The 7,331-nt window shown below is 42.3% G+C and overlaps 1 protein-coding gene across 2 annotated transcripts in view; it reads left to right on the top strand.

The window, feature by feature from the left end:
- The first annotated feature begins 6,799 nt into the window (after positions 1-6,799).
- The window catches only part of LOC106525243 (cyclin-dependent kinase 5 activator 1), a 6,377-nt gene continuing 5,845 nt past the window's right edge, over positions 6,800-7,331 (top strand). The window contains exon 1 of one of the 2 annotated variants that reach the window (XM_014019398.1): positions 6,800-7,298. The gene's annotated coding sequence lies outside the window, so the exon portion shown is untranslated. Of the gene's footprint in view, positions 7,303-7,331 lie in introns of both variants that reach the window. The other variant, XM_014019399.1, reaches the window with a different exon arrangement.

The following is a 7,331-nucleotide window of genomic DNA, read 5'->3' as shown; positions in this document are numbered from 1 at the left end:
ATACTATATATACTGTATATCACTAAACTATAACCTCTCACAACCAATTTAAAATCTGCAACGAATAATTTGATGCTGATGCGCTAAAGGATTATGTATTTATTTTAACTGAATACCAAAGTATAACTTCAGAAGGTGCTCAAAATTCCTTATTTTAACACAGTGGTTAAACACATATTTTTTGTGTAGTAGTTCTCGTAATATTGCAGCTTTAATCTTGTAATAATAATCAGAAGATCTTGTAGTGTGGCCCTAATACTCTGTCATACTGAATGCTGTTGAGCCACCATAAAATAAATAAATGATTATAATCAAAGGCCCATTGCATATCACTGACATTTTACTATTAAACTATAATCATCTCATGTTAAGAAATGACCAAGTTTCAGCCATATTGCTCAAAGGTTTAAAATAACACATAGTACTGAAAGCAGTGGCGGTTCTAGGGGTGGGACCACAGGGGCATTGGCCCCTGCTGAAATCTAATTGGGCCCCTGAAGCGCTCCTGTCACTCATTTGTCTCTTGCCTGGGAGCAATGATGCAGTTCCATGTTCAAACACTAGCGGCACTAATGAGTCAAATAGGAAATTCCAGCATGAATCAAGATTACAGAAGTCTTCTTCTGAAAAGATTTAAACAATCCTGCAGGAAATAAAAGTCGTTCAACTGAAAAACGATGGCTGAATTCTCTACCATGATGTGTGTTTGTGAGTATTTTATCTATGCGCAGTAAAACTGATGTGCCTAACCTAAATAACCTAAACTTCTGGGGTCAGATTTATAAAACTGGCGTACGTACAAAACGAGCCCAGAAACTTGCGTATGCCACTTTGTACGCCAAGGTTGTGATTTATAAAATCCAAACTTGATGTGAAAATGTGCGGTGCCTCACGCCAGCTCTGACCCATGCGTACGCTCATTTTGGAGACGTGAAACTGGGACACAGATGGTGAAGTGAGGAATTGGAGCCACACTGTGTAATGATCACTGTCAGATATTTACAGTAATTTCACTTCATAACCAGACTTAGATTTTTTATTCAACTTTATCATCAGCTTTCTTAACAGTAATWTTTAWGCTTYTGCTGCTGAGCCATGAGGACCTTTGAAATAAAAAACTTAAATCTTAAATAAAAGTTCACGCATCTCCTTCCTCCTCAGACGACCCTGCCGCAGACAACAGAGCAGAGATGGGGGGGACGGGGGAGAAGAGTGGTGAACTTAATTTTATCTGACTTATTTTATTTTATTTATCATCCTCTGAGAGAAAATTAATTTAAAGCTGAGTTTTTGAAATAAATAATTAGATTACTCTAAATGTCTGTAAACCTGCAAAACAAGAGAAAGGCTGTGTAAATTACAGACATTCTGTTCATGTGAGCAGCTTTCAGCACCTCCAGACTCACAGTGCTGTCTGAACTGGCCAATCACTTTTTTTGACACTGATCAGCTGACTGATTTTAATACATCTTAACATTCATGAGGTACTTTACATTGACTGTTTATGGTTGAGTGTGGGCGTGTAGAGGGTAGAACCTGAGGCGGGACCTCGTGCGCAAACTCTGACGTGCGGCTGTGATTTATAAAGGAAAGATGCGCAGAAACATGCGTACACACAGTTTTATAAATCTGAATTTTTTTTGGCGTTTGCCATTTCTGCCTTTTGGCCGTACGTTCACTTTTAGTATGGTTTCCACGCAATCCTTTATAAATGAGACCCCAGGTCAGTTCTTTAACAAGTTATCTCAACATACATCATAAAATAAAGCAATTTTGGTTATTCTCAGAAATACAACCGTGCAAAAGTTTAGTTACAACATGATGCATGTCTCTGTTCTGAAATGTGGAAATATCTGATATTTTTGTTACTTATTCTTGTCTTCAGTTTGTATTTTTTGTAGTTTAGTAAGACTTGAGTTACACAAAGCACATGATTGAGAATTTAGCAGCCACATCGCCACATTATCAGTGAAACAAATGTAATTTGACACTAACAGAAAAAGAAGAAGTCAGTCTTCAAAAAGCTGAAGCTCAGAGAGAACCTTTAAAAATACTGACCAAAACTTTTCAGAGGAAACTCTGTCGCTCCTCTGCCTCGACCCACTGCAGCTCCTCAAAGGACCCACCTTGTTCCATCTCTCAAACCAGGTCCTCACAAAACTACAAGATCTGGTCAAAGAGCCGTGGGCTCCACAAAGACCACAAACGTGAAGAAACCTGCCCCCCAGACTGTGAAAGCTCAGCCTAAACTGGACCTTAAGCCACTTCCAAACCCTGAGCAGAGTGTGTCTCTGGTCTTGCAGCATCTGGGCCAAGTTGACTGGTAAAACACTGAGCCAGATTCTACAGTGCAGAACTTTAGCTTTGATGTTCCTCTCTCACTATTGTCAGAACAAATGAACAACTCTGCCTGCTGGATCCAGGTCACAGAAAAGCCTCTGAGCAGAGAGCAGCAGAAGAATGACATCATCTTTTCACAGGGAGAAGAAAGTGGAGGTGCTGGAACTGGTCCAAGTGCTGGCTCAGAAACACACAGACACTCTGATGGTCAAACTGCAGGAAGTATGTCTAGCCGCTGTAGATGAGTTAGGTTGAGGCTTTTCTCTTCCTGTTTCTATTTACTCTGAACTCTTTGGTCCACATGTGTCTTTAAGTATGGACACTTGGACCATCTGGAGCAGAAGCTTGGCTCCTCGCTGTTGATGCTCACTGGGACCCCTCAGGTGAAGAACATGCATTCCTGTGTGGCCTGTGCAGCCATAGACACCTCTCTGCGCCAGCCTGCAGAAGGACATGGATGTAAAGGTGGAGAGATCGGCAGAGCTCTGCTGCTGAGGATCACTCTGCCAATGTCTTTATTCACCAGCAGGTCAACCTGGCCCCGGAGGCCATGATGAAGAAGTTCAGCCCCGGCCGAGTGCTGATGGTTCTGCTCAACCCTGGGCTGAGGTAAAAACACCATGCTGAATACATGTAGAAGCTGCAGTGTCCTTCCTCAGCCACCTGAGTTCAGCGGTGAGGACCAGCACTGCTCAGCAGCGCCACCTGCTGGTTGATGAGATGGGAGCCGATGCAGCTCTGATATCAGGACCTGGTTTCACCTCAGGCTTYCTCCTGGCTCTCAGTCAGATGTGTCTGGATGCTGCAGCTGCAGTCAGGTCAGTTAATCCCGTCTTTGGGTCACAAATTATAATAAGATATTCAATTAGTTCAAAACATCATTCTGACATTAAAACTTAAATATGAATGTGTCCATTTCTACAGACACTGTCCTTTGAAAACTTTACAAGGTTGTGGGAGAAAAAGAACATCTTTCAGTGCAGAAAATCCTGCAGAAGGCCAGAAGGACGTAGGCAAGCAGAGGGTTGTTGGGACAGTGATGGAGGACTTTGTCAGAACTTTTAGCTGTTTCTCCAAAACTTGTCAAGAGACATCCATGTACTCTAATTTTGAGACTTTACGTCTCTTACAAAAATCTAACAACTTTCTCACACGCGGATCTCACACACCTGTCTAATACAGCCTCAAACACCTGTCTTACACACCTAAATTACAGTGGTTTGCAAAAGTATTCATACCCCTTGAACTTTTCCATATTTTGTCACATTACAACCACAAACATAAATATATTTCACTGGAATTTAATGTGAAAGACCAACACAAAGTGGTATACAATTGTGAAGTGGAAGCAAAATTTTACATGAATCAAAACATTTTTTACAAATAAAAAACTGAAAAGTGCGACGTGCAAAAGTATTCAGCCCCCTTTTCCCTGAGTGCAACCAATTGCATTCAGAAGTTGCCTGATGACTGCTAATGACTCAAAAGGGTCCACCTGTGTGTAATCTAATCTCAGTACAAATACAGCTGCTCCGTGACGGCCTCAGATGTTGGTTAAGAGAATATTGGGGAGCAAACAGCATCATGAAGTCCAAAGAACACACCAGACAGGTTAGGAATATGGTTTTGGAGAAGTTTAAAGCAGGCTTAGGTTATAAAAAGATTTCCCAAGCTTTGAACATCTCACGGAGCATTGTTCAATCCATCATCCGGAAATGGAAAGAGTATGGTACCACAGTAAACCTGCCAAGACAAGGCCGTCCACCTAAACTTACAGGCCGAACAAGGAGATCACTGATCAGAGAGGCAGCCAAGAGGCCCATGGTGACTCTGGATGAAATGCAGAGAGCCACAGCTCAGGTGGGGGAAACTGTCCACAGGACAACAATTAGTCGTGCACTACACAAATGTGGTCTTTATGGAAGAGTGGCAAGGAGAAAGCCATTGTTAAAAGAAAACCATAAGAAGTCCCGTTTGCAGTTTGCCAGAAGCCATGTTGAGGACACAGCAAACATGTGGAAGAAGGTGCTTTGGTCAGACGAGACCAAAATTGAACTTTTTGGCCACAATGCAAAACGCTATGTGTGGCGGAGAAAGAACACTGCACATCACTCTGAAAACACCATCCCCACTGTCAAATATGGTGGTGGCAGCATCATGCTCTGGGGGTGCTTCTCTTCAGCAGGGACCGGGAAGTTGGTCAAAGTTGATGGGAAGATGGATGGAGCCAAATACAGGGCAATCTTGGAAGAAAACCTGTTGGAGTCAGCAAAAGATTTGAGACTGGGGCGGAGGTTCACCTTCCAGCAGAACAACGACCCTAAACATAAAGCCAAAGCTACAATGGAGTGGTTTAAAAAGAAGAATATTCATGTGTTAGAATGGCCCAGTCAAAGTCCAGACCTAAACCCAATTGAGAATTTGTGGCAAGATCTCAAAACTGCTGTTCACAAACGCTCTCCATCCAATCTGACTGAGCTTGAGCTGTTTTGCAAGGAGGAATGGGCAAGAATTGCAGTCACTAGATGTGCAAAGCTGGTGGAGACATACCCTAAAAGACTTGCAGCTGTAATTGCAGCAAAAGGTGGCTCCACAAAGTATTGACTCAGGGGGGCTGAATAATTTTGCACATCGCACTTTTCAGTTTTTTATTTGTAAAAAATGTTTTGATTCATGTAAAATTTTGCTTCAACTTCACAATTGTATACCACTTTGTGTTGGTCTTTCACATTAAATTCCAGTGAAATATATTTATGTTTGTGGTTGTAATGTGACAAAATATGGAAAAGTTCAAGGGGTATGAATACTTTTGCAAACCACTGTATGCTGCTGCTAGAGTTTTAATGAGAGTTGGAAGGAGAGATCATATTTCTCCAGTTTTAGCTTYTCTCCACTGGCTCCCTGTCAAATTCAGAACAGATTTTAAAATATTAATCCTAACATACAAAGCTCTTAACAACMAAGCTCCATCATATATTAAAGATCTTATTGTTCCATGCTTTCCTAACAGAGCACTTCACTCTCAGACTGCAGGTTTACTTGTGGTTCCACGAGTTTCTAAAAGTAGAATGGGAGGCTGAGCTTTCAGTTATCAAGTTCCTCTCTTGTGGAACCAACTTCCAGTTTAGTCTGTGAAGCTGACACTCTGTCTACTTTTAAGATTAGACTTTCCTTTTTGATCAATCCTATAGTTAGACTTAGGTTTCCTGAATTATTCTTCATTTCTGCTGCTACAGACTTAGACTGCTGGAGCACAAACTGAGCACATTTCCTCACTCTGCTGTTGTCTTTAGTCTCTCTTCTCTACATGTTTATTGTTATTATTTCTATCATGTTTTTTCTTTGTCTCTTCCAGAAGAAGGTGCACCTGGACCAGTCCCGGACCAGTTCTTCTGTGTTTGTTTGTGTCTCTTTCCTGTTCCTCAACCAGCCGGTCGAGGCAGATGGCCACCCGTCCTGAGCCTGGTTCTGCTGGAGGTTTCTTCCTGATTAGCAGGGAGGTTTTCCTCTCCACCGTTTGCTCAGGATGGTAGACTGTGATGAAGTGATTCAACACAATCTGCTGGCTTCTTCTTTAGATTATTCTTTTTATGTACAGTGTCCTGAGACAACATATGTTGTGACTTGGTGCTATATAAATAAACTGAACTGAATTGAATTGAATTAAATTACACACCTGTCTAATACACCAGCCTCAAACACCTGTCTCACACACCAGTCATACACATCTTTCTCTCACATCTGTCTTACTGACCTTTTCCTCCCATCAATCTCACACACAAATCCCTCACATGTCTTTCACATCTGTCTCACCAGTCTGACCAGCCTACATTACACACCTGTCTCACGCATCTGTCTCACACAAGTGTCTTGCACACCTGTCTCACATACCTACGTTACACACCTGTCTCACACTCACACACCTACACCACACAATAGTTTTTTTTATACCACTGTCATCTCATCTGCTCAGGACGGAGGTTGAGGGGAAACGAAAATTAATTTTTTTTCTTAGAATCTGTTTATTTGACCCTTGTGTCATTTTTTTTCTTTTACAAATTGGTACAATTTTTAAATCTATAAATTATAATGTGTTACACCTGAATGTTTTATAGAATGAGCCGACCGTGATTAAATTTGAATCTTGGATTTATGATTTGGACTTGTTTAGTTTTCAGTATAATTAATTAGTTTAAGCGAGCTAAATAGTTTCATAAAAAAATCTGTTTTCTGACAGAATCTGAGTCAAACGGGTTCTGGCCCAATCGAACCGATTCATAAAATCCACGGCGTGGATYCTGATCCCCGGAGGAGCAGCATTTTCCACGCGGTCGTTCGGCTGCTTCAGCACCTCGGACAGCGAAGATGGCGATAGGCTGGAGCCCAGCAGCGGCTGCAGCCAATCAGAAGCCGCCTTTTCTCCCCCAGCATCCAACCGGAGCGACTGCAGATGCCCGCATCCTCACAGCGGCGGAGGCTGTCCGTCTCTCTCCCCGGCGGAGGGAATAAGCTGTCTCTGCTATTTTTAGACTGATAGTGGCCATCTTTTCATTTTCTCTTCTATCAGGTGACGTGTTGTTGTTTTTTAACCGCAACCTGTTGTTTTCTGTTCGAGCTGGAGGCGCCAACAAACACAGAGGGKTTTTATGTTTTTCTTCTTCTTCTTCTTCTCAATGGAAGACATTTTCCCCTCTCGGTTTGGTCAAAGAACTCAGGTCCATTTGGGTTCTTGTTCCACGCCTGAGTTCCCATCGATGAGGGAAGGGGGACTCCTCACAGATGAATCTTAGAGCCTCTGGGTGATTCTAAGAGTATTTTATTATCAGGGTTCTTCTTATTTTCACGCCCCGGCCGGCGGGCAGCCTCTGATTGGACCGAGACACCACAGTCTGAAGACGGGGGGGTGGTGGTCCAAGTGTGATCCATGGATTCCACAAGAAGAGGGGATTGATTTCAAGGTAGGTACGTGGCAAAATTATATATATATATAT

Source organism: Austrofundulus limnaeus, unplaced genomic scaffold (genome assembly GCF_001266775.1).
Source record: "Austrofundulus limnaeus strain Quisiro unplaced genomic scaffold, Austrofundulus_limnaeus-1.0 Scaffold220, whole genome shotgun sequence".
Lineage (NCBI taxonomy): Eukaryota > Metazoa > Chordata > Actinopteri > Cyprinodontiformes > Rivulidae > Austrofundulus > Austrofundulus limnaeus.
This window is presented reverse-complemented; position numbering and strand designations above follow the sequence as displayed.